Source organism: Anas platyrhynchos, chromosome 5 (genome assembly GCF_047663525.1).
Source record: "Anas platyrhynchos isolate ZD024472 breed Pekin duck chromosome 5, IASCAAS_PekinDuck_T2T, whole genome shotgun sequence".
In the NCBI taxonomy this organism is placed as follows: domain Eukaryota; kingdom Metazoa; phylum Chordata; class Aves; order Anseriformes; family Anatidae; genus Anas; species Anas platyrhynchos.
This window is the reverse complement of record NC_092591.1, coordinates 414,573-429,439: the sequence shown is the minus strand read 5'-3', so window position 1 is coordinate 429,439 and position 14,867 is coordinate 414,573. Positions and strand designations below refer to the sequence as shown.

The window sequence follows — 14,867 nt, the reverse complement described above, 5'->3', positions numbered from 1 at the left end:
AATTTTGAAAATGTTTCAATGAAACCATGCATAGGACTACGCTTTAAAGTTGCGGAGGTGTTTGTGTTTTGAGGAAAAAGCCACGCCAAGGTATTAAACGCCTTCAGAAAGAACAGTGACTTTCCTACAGTCGGCTTGTGTGGCAGTCACCAGCAAAACCGGCTGTATTTTTTTGTTGTTGTTGTTTGTTTGTTTGTTTGTTTGTTTAGCTCGCGTATCAGTGCTGTTCCGGGAAGCTGTGCCTGTCACTCTACTTCTGCGCATGCGCGGAGCCGGCCGGCTCGCCTAAGGAGAGGGACCAAGCAGCGCTGTAAGAGCCCCGCCCGCGGCAAAATGGCGGCGCCCTTCTCCGCAGTGGGAGCCGCACGGGGCTGGCTCTGTGGGCGGAAGCGGAGCCGTGACTGGCTGGGAACCGAGGGCAAAATAGACTTCAGGGCGTGCCGGCATCCAGGGAGGAAACACTCCGTGCTTGGCTGGAGCACAGGGCGGAATGGCGTTAATGCGTGCCTCCAATGAGACCCGAAACACTCTGTGATTGGCTACGAACACTGAGGGCGGAATAACCGACAATGGACGCCCAGAGCATACCGGGAAATGAAGTTCTGGGACTCCGGACTTCAGGGAGGCCATGTTTGGCTGGTAGGCAGGTGGATGTGGGGAGCAACTTTGCCCCTCCCCTTCTCCAGGTGATTGGGTTTGGGTGCTGGGCGGGGCCGAATGCTATATGAGCCCCAGGCATGCTATCAGAGAGCTCCTTCTGCTTGGGCTGCTCTTTGGGGTAAGTGCTTTGTTTTTCCTTCAGTCAGTTGCAGGGTTCTCTAGGCAGGCTGGAGTTTATAGATTTCTAGAATTTTTAGGTGCTTGGAATTCACTTAGGAGAGGGATGTTTAATAGAGGTTTCTGGCTCACTGTTTTTTGGGATGGTGGGATACTCCTCTGTTTTTGAGCTATATTTTAATCTCTAAATGTATAAACCAGCAGTAGGTAAACATTAGGAGGAGCCGGTCAAAGGTAACAGCGCTTTCTGGAACCGTCAAGTTCTTGTTCAGCAACGTAGTGACTGGTTTGATCTACTTCACAGATGGAGAGGCAAGTGGACTGCTCTCTTTGAAATAATAAAATTGAAAACATAAAGTTTGTCAAAGATGGCAGTGCGTGTTTGCAGTCTGTTTATGGCTTTTGCCAGTGGTAGATAACATTTATAAGGAATCGGTGAAAGGAAAGAGCGCCTTCTGGAACTGTGAAGCTCTGTGTTGACAACTCGGTGACTGGCTGGACCTACTGTCCATCTCCAGAGGGAAGCGGACTGCTGTTTTGAAATTAAAAAATACTAATAAAAAAAATAAAAATATGATGCTGCTCTATGGCGCCAGGAGGACTGCCACTCTGCATGGCAGTTAAAAAGAATGTGGTTTGGAGATGGAGAGCCACAGAGATGAAACAGCTGGGAAGAGAGACACAAGTATTGCAGTAGGTAGGCTGTGGTTATGAGGTGCCTCAGGATGTGCTTATTTTCTTGTTTCCGCCCTTCCCTCGTGCAGCCTTGGAGAGATGAAGTCCCCATGGTGTGGAGTGGTGCAAAAAGGTAAGAGGGTTGTCAGCCCGGTCAGTTTCCTTCACCAATGCTAAGGCAAGTCTTTGAAGAGAAACAGCCTGGTTGCTTGTGCTGCGCCCTGTTGAACTAAGCCAGACCAAAAACAGGGCTGCTGTTCCTCCTGCTCTCTTTACCTCTTCTCATCTTGCAGAGGAATGGTCCAACAATTCGGGTTAATAGGGGACAAGAGAACAAAGGGGTTTCAGAATAACTGCTAACTGTTATGACTATTGCATGGGGCACTATGCAAGTCTCTGACATCCAGCCAAGATGGACAAAGGAGAAGGACAAGGGAAAAGCCTGGGAGGAAGACTATGAGCCTTCAGTACGAGAGACCCGCAGAGGGACCACCAGAGACTGGTAACACATGCGCCAGTGGGCGGGTTCGGATTCCAGGAACTAGTTATAATAACCCTGCCTTTTCTAGAAGTAGTAATGAATATGTATTAGCCTAGGAGCATAAAAACCAGCCGCCTGCTGTGACTTGTGTGCGTCTCGGTGGAGCAGAGACTCCCGGCGCACCCAGTGCTGTTTGCTTACCTCTATTCATTTAAAAAATTGTAAACTTTGATTGTAATCCTATTTGGGACTTAGTCATTTATTACAACAGACAACCTTGTAAAATGCAGACAACCAGAATCCTTACAACAATTAAGTGGAAATCACGGTGTAAGAAACGTTACCACCTCAAAGAGTAAAAGCCTCAAAAGAAATGTGACTTGTAACAGGCCAGCAGCTGTGTGTTTTCGGTGAAGCACCAGGTAGAGTATGAACCTGGATTGCACAGTTAATGGGGAAACGGGAGGGTCCTGGTCCTTGGGAGGGGAAAAAAAAAAAAAAAGTATATAAACTGTGTATGGAATCGGTAGGTGCCCTCCTGCTCGCGGGACACCCGCCATTGTAATCTCAAATAAAAATGCTACTGTACTGAGATCCTCTCCTGAGCCTATGTTATTTCCCAATGATTAAGGAGGTATTGGGGAGGCATTGGGGAGGCAAGGACAATCCCCAGACATGGACTGTATATCTCGAAACAAGACACTGGAACTCATGATAAGGAAGCGGCAGACGGACAGAGAAACAAATGGAAGGACTATAAATCTCAAAATTGGACATTGGAATTCATAATAAAGATACAACAAACGGAAGAATTGGCAACAACCAGCTCTCGCAATTAAGAAACGTGCCAATTCAGCAGATTCCTGACCAAAGGTGAAAAGTACACTGTGAGGAAGACTCGGGGTCTTCCTCCCAAAGACCCCTGCCCACGTCCCAGAGACCCCTGCCCACAATTCTTGGGAGGCTCTACGCAGGCGCAAGGTGCCAAAAGGCTAATTAGCATGAGAAGCGAGGGAAGGCGGGGATAGGTAATGCATATGTATAGGCGCTTGTAGAATATTGATAGATTGATTGTATAAATTCAAGACTGCTTTCCGCTTTGGGTATGCACGATAGGTGGAGAGATCCCCCGTGCATCCAGCGCTGCAATAAAGAATATACCACTTAAAGGAATTTCGGCTTCGATCTTTGAATCAATCTGGCACCCCAGATGGGACAACCTCTCTGCCGGTCCGCAGGACCCGCTGGGGACAGGACTCCCTAGGGTACCCCCGGGATTTCCCGGAGGGACTCCTCGACTCACCGGATCACTGCGGAGGCAGACAAGGACCCCATCATTGTAAGTGAGTATATTCTTTATTCTGGTTTGGTTTTCTGGTAGACCGGTCATCTGGGACTGTCCAGTAAGTCGGAAGGTGACTTCTGCAGGACAGTATTTGGTATATACTTTGTGGTTAGTACCACAAGTATATCTGGGGACCTTGAGGTCCATCTGTATCTGGAACTGCCTGTAAGTCAGAAGGTGATCTTCTGCGAGGCAGTGTTTGGTATATACTTTGTGGTAAGCACCATAAGTATATTTGGGGACCTTAAGGAAAGAGCTCGCTTTAAGGTCCATCTGGAATTGTGTTGTCTATTTCGGTTTTCTGACTCATGGAGTATGGTAGTTAACTTTGGTTATTGTTACTGTGATTTTGGCTATTTTTCTGGTGGTAATAGTAGGTTCGTGGCATTGTTATAAGAGAGATATCGTTACGGTGTTACACAGTTCGGTTTTCTGACTTATCGCATGTGGAATTTGACTCTGACTATTGTTATTGTGATTTTAGCAATATTGCTGGTAATAGTAGCTTTGTGACATCGCTACTGAAAGATATTGCGTGCCTGTAATTTTGTGAGTGATACGTTTTTGTGATACGCTTTTGTAAGTAACACGTGTATTCTGAAAGTGTAAACTGGAAAATGGGGGGGCGAGTAAGCAGTGAAATTCCTAAGAAAAGTGCGTTAGGATGTGTTTTGAGTCACTGGAAGGATATTGGAGGATCTGCCGGTGGAAGTGTGAACAGGAAAACATTGATAAAATATTGTAATCAATGGTGGCCGCTTTATAAGCTGGAATGTGGAGAAAAGTGGCCCCTAAATGGAACTTTAAACTCTAATGTTTTGCTACAGTTAATGTTGGTTTTGAGAAGGAGAATAGGATGAAATGTTGTATACTGATGTTGTTTCAGCATCTTGGTGGGAAAAGGTACGGAATTAAGTTGGCCCCTGACTGAGCCTTTGATGTTGGCATTAGAGAAGTACAGGCTGGAGAAAGATAAAGGAAGTGTTAAAAGGGTTGTTGAAAGTGTTAAAGGTGTTTGAAGTTGAATGAGCAGGGAAAGAGGATGTAGGAATGTTAATAGTTCTGCCTCTGCTCTAGGCAGAGATCTTAAAATCATGGGTGTTAGCCCTTTGGGGCAAATGGATCATGATGGGTCCGAGAGAGAGTTGTTATGGAAACAGAAAAACAGTTAACTCTTAAAACAACCTGAGTTCATGTGCGAGCTCAGATTACCGATGGGACCGCTCAGGGAACTGTGGACAACTGCATTCCCCTGACCGACCCCACTGAGACCCTAATCATCCCTAAAATTATGAACGGCTAAGTAAATACTAAAATCTGGATGAATTGGGAATTGAGAATATGCTTCCAACAAGGTCTAAAAGAAACCCCAATGGAATTTTTGGACCAACTCTGAAATGTAATGAAAATAAATAAATAAATAAAACAAAACGGTTTGGACCTGGCTTCGGAGGACAAATTGACTAGCCTTTTTCTAGGGTAATCATTGGTCCCTGATTTCAACAGGAATAACGGGAACCTGGGGAATCTACCCTAGTGGATCCTCCACTGATTATAATGAAGCTAGGGGAGGAATGGAAGTGAAATTTCTTATTGATATGGGGCAACGTATTCAGTTCTAAATCAAGCATTAATGCCTTCACAGAATTATTATGTTAGGGTAAAAGGTGTGTTGTGGTTTAACCCGGCTGGCAGCTAAACACCACACAGCCGTTCGCTCACCCTCCCCCTCCCTCTCTGAGACGGGGGAGAGAAATGGAAAGTGAAGCCCGTGAGTTGAGATAAAGACAGTTTAATAAGACATAATAATAATACCAGCTACTAGGAAGAAAATTAACTCTATTCTAACTGAAACCAGGACAAGGTGTAACCGAAAAGGCTTATTTTTGTGAACCTTTGAAGTACAAGTTAGGGAAACAATGGGGCATACACAGACTTTTATATACGCCTAACTCCTCATGGGCACTCTTAGGTAGAGATTTATTAGAGCAATTAGGAGCAGAAATTGTCGTTGAAAAAGGGAAAATGAAATTAAGAATAGGAGGAGAACAACTAATAAATGTGTTAAGCTTGGCACTAATACAAACTGACCCTAAAAGTGAAATACCTTTAGAGATCACAGATCAATATGTCCAGGAGTTTGGGCTACCGAAGTCCCTGGAAGAGCAAAAATGTGACCTTAATAATTATTAAATTAAAGCCAGGAGAGAAACCCGTTAAGGTTAAGTAATATCCTTTGAGGATAGAAGATAGGAAAGGAATTAAAGAGATAATTGATAGATTTATACAGTATGGATTATTGATTGAATGCGAATCAGAATACAATACACCCATATTGCCAATTAAAAAGGCAGATGGGAAAAGATATAGGCTAGTTCAGGATCTGAGGGCCATAAATAAGATCACTGAGGATATACATCCAGTAGTGGCAAACCCTTATACTTTGCCGACTAAATTAAAGAATAGTCAAGTCTGGTTTACCGTACTGGATTTAAAAGACGCCTTCTTCTGCCTAGGCTTAGCCACAGAAAGCCAAAACCTATTTGCCTTTGAATGGGAAAATCCCAATTCAGGCAGAAAAGACGCAGCTTACGTGGACATTACTACCTCAAGGATTCAAGAATAGCCCCACTATTTTTGGAAACCAATTAGCAAGGGAACTCGAAACATGGATGCCTCCGGACACTGAAGGTGCTTTGTTACAATATGTAGATGATCTCTTAATAGCTACCGAGACTAAAGGGAGCTGTATTCAATGGACTATAAGTTTTCTTAATTTTCTGGGTTTAAAATGGATATCAAGTCTCTTGACAGAAAGTCCAGCTGGCTCAACAAAGTGTGACCTATCTGGGATTTGAAATTTCGGGAGGACAACGAGAACTAGGAGCTGAACATAAGGAAGTCATTTGCCGGACTCCAGAACCTCAAACGGTAAAGGAGCTACAAACCTTTTTAGGAATGACAGGTTGGTGTCGCCTTTGGATTTATAATTATGGACGATTGGTAAAGCCTCTATGTGAATTGATAAAGATTAACCAGTCAAAGTTAGTCTGGACTGGAGAAGCACAAAAAGTCTTTAAACAAGAATTGATGATTTTAAAATATCAAGCAATATTAGTAGAACTAGATGATGTGGAAATTGTGGTCACTAACGTCGTAAATCCAGCTTCTTTCCTTAGCGGAAATCTGGATGAACCTATAACTCATGATTGTATAGAAACAATAGAGACTGTGTATTCTAGTCGACCCAATCTTAAGGAAGAACCTTTAGAAGATGCTGACGAATCTTGGTATACTGATGGGAGCAGCTTTGTAAAACAAGGACAACGTAAGGCAGGATATGCTGTTACAACTGCTCAACAGGTAATCGAGTCTAAACCATTACCCCCTGGGACATCCGCCCAGAAAGCAGAGATAATTGCTCTTACACGAGCACTGGAACTAGCAGCAGGAAGGAAAATAAGTATTTGGACAGATTCTAAATATACATTCGGCGTGGTACATGCTCATGGAGCGATATGGAAAGAACGTGGATTGCTGACTGCTCAGGGAAAACAAAAAGAAAACATGCTGAAGAAATTTTAAAATTGTTACAGGCTGTAAAACAATCAGAAAAGGTAGCTATGATGCATTGCCAAGGACACCAAAAGGGAAACTCTGATTTTGAAATTGGAAATCGATTGGCAGATCAGGAGGCTAAACAGGCAGCTGAAATAACTGAGGTGAAGGCATTGTCTTTAATACCAGACGGTAAAATCCAAACTATATATATGAACCAAAAAGCCAAATTATACAAAAGAATTGAAGATTTGAAAGGTAACATGAAACCAGATAGATGAGTATATTTAAAAGATAACTGTGTAATAATACCCTCTAATTTGATATGGCCCATAGTTCTTACAGAACACAATAAAACACATTGGGGAGCTGACACATTGCATAAGAGCCTGAGTCAGACATTAGTGGAACAAAATTTATATACAACAATAAAACAAGTAACTCAACAATGTAGCATTTGCTTACACAATAACCCCAATACCAAGAATAGAATAAAATTTGGAATAATCAGTAAAGGAAATTATTCGGGGCAACTGTGGCAAATTGATTTTTCAGAACTCCCTAGAAAAGGGGGGTATTGTTATTTACTGGTTCTGACTGACATGATTTCAGGAAGGCCTGAAGCCTTTCACTGTCGAACAAACAAAGCAAGAAGAAGTGGTTAAAGTCTTGTTAAATGAAATAATACCATGCTTTGGGATTCTAGTAGCAATGTCTTCTGATAGAGTTTCACATTTTTGTGTGCAAGTGGTACAACAGATAAGTAAGATTCTAAAGATATTCTAAAGACAACTGCATACTCTTTATAGACCGCAGGCAAGTGGACAGGTAGAAAAAATGAAACATTTAATTAAACAACAAATAGCTAAAATCGGACAAGAATCTAATTTGTCATGACCTCAATCCCTCCCTTTAGCATTACTTAGAATTTGAGTTAAACCTAGAATAAAAGGGAATTTGAGTCCCTTTGAAATCTTATATGGAAGGCCGTATCCATTTCTATTTAGTGGAGAGGATCGAACGCAGTTAGGATTAGAATATTTATATGCATATATAACTGAACTTCAGAAATAATTAAATAAAGTACATAAATTTGTTCTCAGGACCTGGGCTAGACGGTTGGATCAACCAATCCACCCTTTTAAGCTCAGGGATTATATATATAAAGACTTTTTCAGGACAACCCCTAGAGGAAAAACGGAAGGAAAGTGGACGGGACCATACCAGGTATTACTGACAACACACACCGCCATTAAGATTAAGGAGCAAGCAGCTTGGATCCACGATTCGAGGGTGAAGAAGGCCCTGGCAAGGATATGGACCACCACTCCAATTGGACCAACAAAATTATGGTTTTCCAGATCCTAATGATTGCAGGGGTGTGGTTCTCATATTCGGGGTGGGCAGTTTGGGATGAGAACCTGTCCCTGATACAAACAATTTCTCAAGTAATTAATAAGACGAACTGTTGGGTATGCACCCATCTGCCACAGCATGGGAATAAGGGTGTATCGTTAATCAGGATTCCCTTGCCTGCAAACTTACCTTGGACTAATTTGTGGGAAAACACATCTTGGGGTCAAAAATATGAAGAAGTTTTGGAACTAGAAGTTAGTAGCTTCGTGCCATTGGAATCTTACTATGTATATGTACAAAGGTGTAACCCGCCTAAGGGTATGGGAAAACAGGATTGTATAAATACGGGTACTACTTATGTGGGAAATCAGACATCTTGTAATCAAACAATTGATATTAGTGCAACTAGCAGTTGGGCAAATTCAACCAGCTGGCCAGTTCCAGAAGGAAAAGGGTGGTATTGGCTATGCAATGATACAGCCCGTAAGGTCTTGCCCGAGAACTGGAAGGGAACTTGCACTCTTGGAGCAGTAGTCCCCAGTATGACAGTACATGATGTAGTGCCTCGAGGTTACTTGAGAAATCATATCTGGAGAATTAGACGAAAAATTAACAATCCATTGATAGAGAGACACACCGCTTTTCATAGTTTTGTTAGATGGTTTATCCCATGGTTAGGAGTGAATGAATTGGAAAAGGCGATAGTTAATATTTCTGCAATTATAGAGAAGTTAGAAAACAAAACTCTGGATGCTATAAAGGATCAACAAGAAGAGATATCTAGTTTATCACAGGTAGTATTACAAAATCGGATGGCCCTAGACTTGTTACTGGCCGCTCAAGGGGGAGTCTGTACAGTAATAAATACAAGTTGTTGTATGTATGTAGATCAGAGTGGAAGGATCTCTACCGACCTGGAAGAAATATGGAAGCAGACAAGGGTCCTACATGAGATCAGTAAAGATGATCTTTCATGGAGTTTTAGTGAAATATGGAATAAGTTAACCGCCTGGTTGCCCAACTTCCAATGGTGGGAACAAGTGTTCATTGCTCTAATCACATTAGTAGTGTTAGGAATATTTGTGTGCATGCTGTTTAGATGCCTGCTTTGTTTTGTTACTGTAAATAATGAAAGTATCTGATGCAAAAGAATTTGCATGGGAAAAGAAAAGGGGGGATTGATTAAGGAGGTATTGGGGAGGCATTGGGGAGGCAAGGACAATCCCCAGACATGGACTGTATATCTCGAAACAAGACACTGGAACTCATGATAAGGAAGCGGCAGACGGACAGAGAAACAAATGGAAGGACTATAAATCTCAAAATTGGACATTGGAATTCATAATAAAGATACAACAAACGGAAGAATTGGCAACAACCAGCTCTCGCAATTAAGAAACGTGCCAATTCAGCAGATTCCTGACCAAAGGTGAAAAGTACACTGTGAGGAAGACTCGGGGTCTTCCTCCCAAAGACCCCTGCCCACGTCCCAAAGACCCCTGCCCACAATTCTTGGGAGGCTCTACGCAGGCGCAAGGTGCCAAAAGGCTAATTAGCATGAGAAGCGAGGGAAGGCGGGGATAGGTAATGCATATGTATAGGCGCTTGTAGAATATTGATAGATTGATTGTATAAATTCAAGACTGCTTTCCGCTTTGGGTATGCACGATAGGTGGAGAGATCCCCCGTGCATCCAGCGCTGCAATAAAGAATATACCACTTAAAGGAATTTCGGCTTCGATCTTTGAATCACCAATGATTGATTCACGGTTTTAAGGTTTCAGGGATAGGGCCCTAGGGTTGGGTTTCAGGGTAAGCGTTCTCGGGGTTTATGTTTAGGATTTCAAGGTTTTTAGTTTTAGGGTTGGCGTTTTAACGGTTAGGATTTTAGGGATTTGAGGGTTAGGGTTTTAAGGGTTTCAGGGTTAGCGTGTCAGGGTTTTAGAGTTTTTTGGGTTGTAGTGTTGATAGTTTTTTTAGGGTTAGGTTCTTTGGGTTTTATTTTTGGTCAGTTATTTACGGTTAGGGTTTTAAGATCTTATTTTTTTTTCAGGTTAGGTTCTCCTGGGTTAGGGTTTTGAGCGTCTTAATATTTTGGGTTGGGTTTGGGATTTGAGCGTCTTAATTTTGTGGGCTTGGGCGCTGTGAGCGTCTTAAGTGTTTGGGTTAGGGCTTTTAGGCATAGGTCTTCAGGGGTTTAGTGTGGTGGATAGTTTGGGTTAGGTCTGTAGGGGTTTGGAGGATTTTTGGGGTTAGGGCTTGCGGCTTTTTTGTGTAAGGGCGGTAAGGGCTAGGGTTCGAGGGAGTGCTGTTAAATGGAGTTCTCGACAACTCGGCCTCTGATTGGCCGTGCCGGCTGTGCAGGGAATGCTGGTAGGTGTAGTTTTCCGGCACAAGGCTTGCGGTAGGCCGCGTTGCGCGCCCAGAGCATGCCGGGAAATGTAGTTCTGGGACTCCGGACTTCCGGGAGGCCATGTTGGGTGCCCAGAGCATACCGGGAAATGTAGTTCTGGGACTCCGAACTTCCGGGAGGCCATGTTGGGTGCCCAGAGCATACCGGGAAATGCAGTTCTCGGGGACTAGGGTTGGGGTTAGGGACTAGGGCTGGGGCTAGGGTTAGAGTTTAGGGTGAGGGTTGGGGTTGGGGTTAGGGCTAGTGAATGCTGGTTCTCTGTGTTTGCAGATGACGGTGAGCGTGTGTAAACTAATTCCAGTTGAAGAAGTTTCAGTTACTTGCTTGGTGACATTATCAGTTCAACATTAAAAGCTGCAGCAAAAGCAAAAGGGGAGTTTTGCTTCCAGAAACACCCCAGGTCTCCTGTCTGCACTCTGCATGCTGTTGAGCTAAGCCTTATAAATAAGTAAATAAACCAGAGCTGCTGCTCCTCCTCTTTTTGCCTTTTTGTGCTTTCCCCGCATGCGACCTCTGCCGCCACCTGCTGGTGGAAAGCGAGTACTGCAGGCGGCCGGCGGCCGCGCATGTGCATTGCTTATTACGTTTTGTTTTTTTTTTGATGTGTAATTTCCTACGCTCCTAGATTTTTCTTCATATGTAAATGAAAGGTTCGTGCTAATTCCCGTTGAAAATATTTCATTTACTTTCTTGGTTGTATTGTCCTTTCTATGTTCAAAGCTGAGGCAAAAATACGGTAAATTTTGCTTCTAGAAACACCGCAGTTCTTTTGTCTGCACTCCGCATGCTGTAAACTAGGGATAGGTGAAAAAAAATAAAAAAATAAAAGAACACAGCTGCTGCTCCTGCTCTCTTTCTTGTTTTTTGCCCCCTTCTCTTTCCCAGGTGATGGGGTTTGGCTGCTGGGCGGGGCCAAATGGTATATGAGTCCCAGGCATGCTATCAGAGAGCTCCTTCTGCGTGGGCTGCTCTTTGGGGTCGGTGCTTTGTTTATTCTTCTGTTAGCTACATGCAGGGTTCTTTTCGTGGGTCAGAGTCTTGTACGATATTTTAGAGGAAACCAATCTAGTCTTACGTGCATTTATTGCATGAAGCTCTTTGGAGGTGATTAATTGTTATAGCACTTTTATGGATTGGATGTCAATGTTATTTTGTGTGTTTGCTTTGTTGTTCTATGTCCCTCATGATTTTTGCAGGGTTATAGGGCAGATGCCACCAGGTCTACCCCTTTAGTTGTTTTTGTTTTGTTTGATTTATTTTTCTTATTTTCTTTTTCGGAAGGGGGTTTGGGCGTCCTATTTTTTTGGGTTTGGGATTTGAGCATCTTAATTTTGTGGGCTTGGGCGCTGTGAGCGTCTTAAGTGTTTGGGTTAGGGCTTTTAGGCATAGGACTTCAGGGGTTTAGTGTGGTGGATAGTTTGGGTTAGGTCTGTAGGGGTTTGGAGGATTTTTGGGGTTAGGGCTTGCGGCTTTTTTGTGTAAGGGCGGTAAGGGCTAGGGTTCGAGGGAGTGCTGTTAAATGGAGTTCTCGACAACTCGGCCTCTGATTGGCCGTGCCGGCTGTGCAGGGAATGCTGGTAGGTGTAGTTTTCCGGCACAAGGCTTGCGGTAGGCCGCGTTGCGTGCCCAGAGCATGCCGGGAACTGTAGTTCTGGGACTCCGGACTTCCGGGAGGCCATGTTGGGTGCCCAGAGCATACCGGGAAATGTAGTTCTGGGACTCCGAACTTCCGGGAGGCCATGCAGAGCACCCAGAGCATACCGGGAAATGCAGTTCTCGGGGACTAGGGTTGGGGTTAGGGACTAGGGCTGGGGCTAGGGTTAGAGTTTAGGGTGAGGGTTGAGGTTAGGGTTAGGGCTAGTGAATGCTGGTTCTCTGTGTTTGCAGATGACGGTGAGCGTGTGTAAACTAATTCCAGTTGAAGAAGTTTCAGTTACTTGCTTGGTGACATTATCAGTTCAACATTAAAAGCTGCAGCAAAAGCAAAAGGGGAGTTTTGCTTCTAGAAACACCACAGGTCTCTTGTCTGCTCTCGGAATGTTTTTGAGATAAACCAGATTTTAAAAAACAAAGGAAAAAAAGAAACACAGCTGCTTCTTTTGCTCTCTTCCTACTTTCTTGTGCTTTGCCCCTCCCCTTTCCCAGGTGATTGGGTTTGGGTGCTGGGCGGGGCCGAATGCTATATGAGCCCCAGGCATGCTATCAGAGAGCTCCTTCTGCTTGGGCTGCTCTTTGGGGTAAGTGCTTTGTTTTTCCTTCAGTCAGTTGCAGGGTTCTCTAGGCAGACTGGAGCCTATGGATTTCTGGATTTTAAGTGCTTGGAATTCACTCAGTAGCGGGATGTTTAGTAGGGGCTGCTGGCTCACTGTTTTTTTGGGGGATGGTGGGATACTCTTCTGTTTTTGAGCTATATTTTAGTCTCTAGATGTATAAACCCACTTGTGTAACTCTCCAGAGGACTAAAACCAGCTTGATTGAATGCTACATGTGGCTTGGCAGCGTAGATGCAGCATTACCAAGAGACTGAGCAGAGTTGTATCAGAGTCACCTCTTTCATCTGCAAAGGGTAAGTTTGATTACCCCTGCCGAGGCTTGCGTGTGTGCGTGTCTTTTTGGCATTTGTGGAGCTCAGTTGTTTTTCTTTGTGTGTGTGCATGTTCTTTTTTTTTTTTTTTTTTTTTTTTTTTGAGGGTCAAACAGTGTGTTTGCTGAGCGTGGTTAGAATGAGGAGGTGGGGAGCTGCTCAGGACTGGAAGGTTTGGTTTCTAGGAGTATGCGGCATCCTTCCTGTGCGACGTGACTAATTGTTGGGCTGGAACGTTCCAGCTTTTGTGTGTCTTAAGCAATGTAGCTTGTGTAGTGTGTGTTGTGTGGCCCGGGCAGAGTTTGCTGTGGTGCAGTGGGCGAAGAATCTCAGTTAGAGCTGGTGAGCAGCTGAAGTACCAGAGCTGGGAAGAGAGAGGTCTTGCAGCAGGTACGCTGTGGCTGTGAGGTGCCTCAGGGTGTGCTTTTCTGTCTCTTTTTTTGTTTTGTTTTGTTGTTTTTTTGCAGGTGCTTTGTGCGGTCGTGGACAGGAAAGGGAAATCCTCGTGTCGCGGAGCAGTGAGAGAAGGTGAGTGTTGTCAGCCTGGTCATCCCTTATCTGAAGCGAAGGGAAGACACTCAGGTGTTTCCCTCAGAGGGTCCGAGGTGAGTCTGTTTGGGATAGAGGAGCAGCGTGGCAGGTGGGTGCTTGCAAGCACAGTGGTTGTTTAGTCCTTTTGTGTTCCCCGGTGGTGTGGATGATGCTGGCCGCTCCTTTCAAGCTTGGACCTAATTTGCAGGTCCAGAGGCAAGTGGAGTGCTGTTTTGAAAGGATAAAAGTAAAGCTGGGGTCGCTTATGTTGTTGAGGGATGGGTGCTACTGCTGGCCGCTGAATGTTTATCTTCTGCCTGTGTTTTGCCTTTCATTAGGCTGAAATGCAGTGTGCAGTGCAGGATGTGTCAACCAGCTGCCTCTGCAGTGACTCTGGTGCGTGATGAGCAGAGGTAGCTGTTAATTTTGGGGGTGTGGTTGTCACTGCAGTTATTTTCCTACATCCAATAGAGTAAAATTCCAGTTTGCCTTTTAGAGGTGCTATAAGTGGGTAAAGAGAAGAGATGGAAGCATGTGCCACGTGGGGCAGGCAATCGGCTGAGGTACAGGAGGGGATGAGAGTATGTGATTTTTTCCTGGGGGTGGAATGGAATTGATTGTTTTGGTGTATAGTCTGTTTTGCTCCTAGATCTTTCATTCATTGTAAATAAAAGTTTGAGCCAATTCCAGTTAGGAATGTTCCAGTTACGACCCAGCAAGTATTGTCCTTTTAATGTTAAAAAAAAAAAATGTGGCAAAAGCACGGGTGCAGATCTGTTTCAGGTCTTGTGCATCATATTCGGTTTGAGATCGCGTCTGTTTCCATCCTCACTCTTGCAGAAGTCATCTGGGCCGCATCAGGAGCTCTTGCTTGGGAATTGATTTCCTAAGTGTCTTCTTAGGGGGTTTTCAGTCCCCATCCTTCTGGTCTCTTGTCTTGAAGGCAGGCTTTTTAGGCCTCCGTCATCCCAGTTCTGGCAGTTGCTTCCAGTTGCATGTTGTGACATTTGAGTCTCTCCTGGGGTCTGGTGCAGAGCACCTGTTCTGACGTGCTGTTGCTGTAGGGCTTTCTTTTTGGGGGCCACTTTTTCTTGTGCCTTGTGTTGTGTGTTTTGTTTGTAGTGTTTGTGGCGTGCCTGTGTGTGTG

At 44.2% G+C, this 14,867-nt stretch overlaps 1 long non-coding RNA gene across 1 annotated transcript in view; it reads left to right on the top strand.

Moving 5' to 3' along the window:
* LOC106017789 (uncharacterized) overlaps positions 1 to 9,921 on the top strand; it is a 45,348-nt gene extending 35,427 nt beyond the window's left edge. The window contains exon 3 of the long non-coding RNA XR_011809367.1: positions 210 to 9,921. This is a non-coding gene — a long non-coding RNA (uncharacterized lncRNA). The remainder of the gene's footprint in view (positions 1 to 209) is intronic.
* The last annotated feature ends 4,946 nt before the right edge of the window (positions 9,922 to 14,867 follow it).